Below are 1,573 nucleotides of genomic sequence, written 5' to 3'. Positions count from 1 at the left end.
CTCTCTCACTCTGTCTCTCCCTTCCATTTCCCTCTCCTTCCCTCCCTCCCTCCCTCCCTCCCTCCCTCCCTCCCTCCCTCCCTCCCCTTTTACAAAACCCCCAAATAAAATCTAGTTTTAGTTTTTCTCCACTGATCATCTCCTGTAATTAGTTTCTGAGAGAAAGGCAAAGACCCAAAAGGCCTGGGTCAGGCCTAGGACTGACTGTCCTTTTCTGCAAAGAGCAATTCCTTGCTCCAGCCCGAATCCAGGATTCCCAGAGAAATTGGGCGGTAGGGATTAAATCCTGTGCCACGCAGAACAGGAGTATGTCAGGTCAGTTGGCAGCTGCCTAGTGGGGCTGATAGGACTTGAGGTCTTTGCTGTGTAGGGGCTCATCACAGAGTCTCATTCTTAGATCTCCCAGTGTTGCTCGTGAGGCAGAAGTGGAGGTAGGTCTCTCTTCCTTTGAGACTCCCAGGTTAATCAAACCATTCACATTTACTTGAATCATTCTTGTTATCTGTGGTCAGATGTCTGAGCTTTTATGTCCATGCCCTTGGAGTCTGGCATGCTATTTATTATTAGGTTGTAAACTCATGACCCTGAGGCACAAAATGGAGTCTGGCTTTCTGTCTCACTGGCAAGGGGAAACTGAGACTTCCTCTTTCACCAGATGGTTCCTGGTGCAGCAGAGGTGGATAGGGAGAAAGCAAGCAGATCCCCTTCTTGAGAGACTGCTGTCTCTCCTCTCTGCCTCAGGTAAGTCTCCCAAGACCCCACCAGCATCAGAACTGTTTGCTCCCCGTATCAGCCACTGCAAACTTCAGATAATGGCACAGCCAATGCTTTTCCTCTTGCCTGTGTCCTGCCATTCTTCACGTTGGGTGCTGTACATTAGTCTCAGATACTCAGCAGAGTCTTAATCAGGTCCTCCAAGAAATAGATGCAGAAATGGACAAGTATCTATCTACTACTTGTCTGAGGAACCTCTTTGTAACTGGTAGAAAAGATTGGCCTTGTCTATTGGGTGGCCTGGGGCCCTTCTGAGTATAGCAGGAATAACTTATGCGCTAATGAGTAGTCAGTTTGTGCTCCCTTCTTATCTCTGTTGTGGGTTATAGGTCTTTGAGGGAGATATAGATACATATAGAAAAACTCTAGTGTGGGGGAGGAGTTTTCAGGAATTTAGAATATAAACAGGAAGTGAGTTGACTTATTGCTGGTGTCAAGGTACTGCCTTCAGGCATGCCTAATTGCAGGGAGCTGACTGGTGCCTGGTTTGTATGCACTGTTCTCTGATATAGCATTATAATGCCTGCACACATACACATTCTTGCCACTGACTGGTAAAGATCTACTCACAATGGTTTAAAAGAGGTAGGTGATCTACCACCCTGTTCTGCTGAACTGTGACAGACAGGGTGCTCTGTGCTGCATTCTAGGCCTCTTACACTGCAAGCAAACAGCAGGCCTCAACTACTGGAGGCTCTGTGCATTTCTCAGGCTTATCTCTGTGCACCAGGCCTTCCCGGCAGGGGGCCTGGGCTCCAGCACTGACACTCACTCCCTGAAGGGTGGAGGTGGCCTGACA

The sequence above is a fragment of the Sorex fumeus genome, unplaced genomic scaffold (assembly GCF_029834395.1).
Source record: "Sorex fumeus unplaced genomic scaffold, SorFum_2.1 ptg000094l, whole genome shotgun sequence".
Taxonomy (NCBI): Eukaryota; Metazoa; Chordata; class Mammalia; order Eulipotyphla; family Soricidae; genus Sorex; species Sorex fumeus.
The sequence above is the reverse complement of the archived record's forward strand: the minus strand, read 5'-3'. Positions refer to the sequence as shown.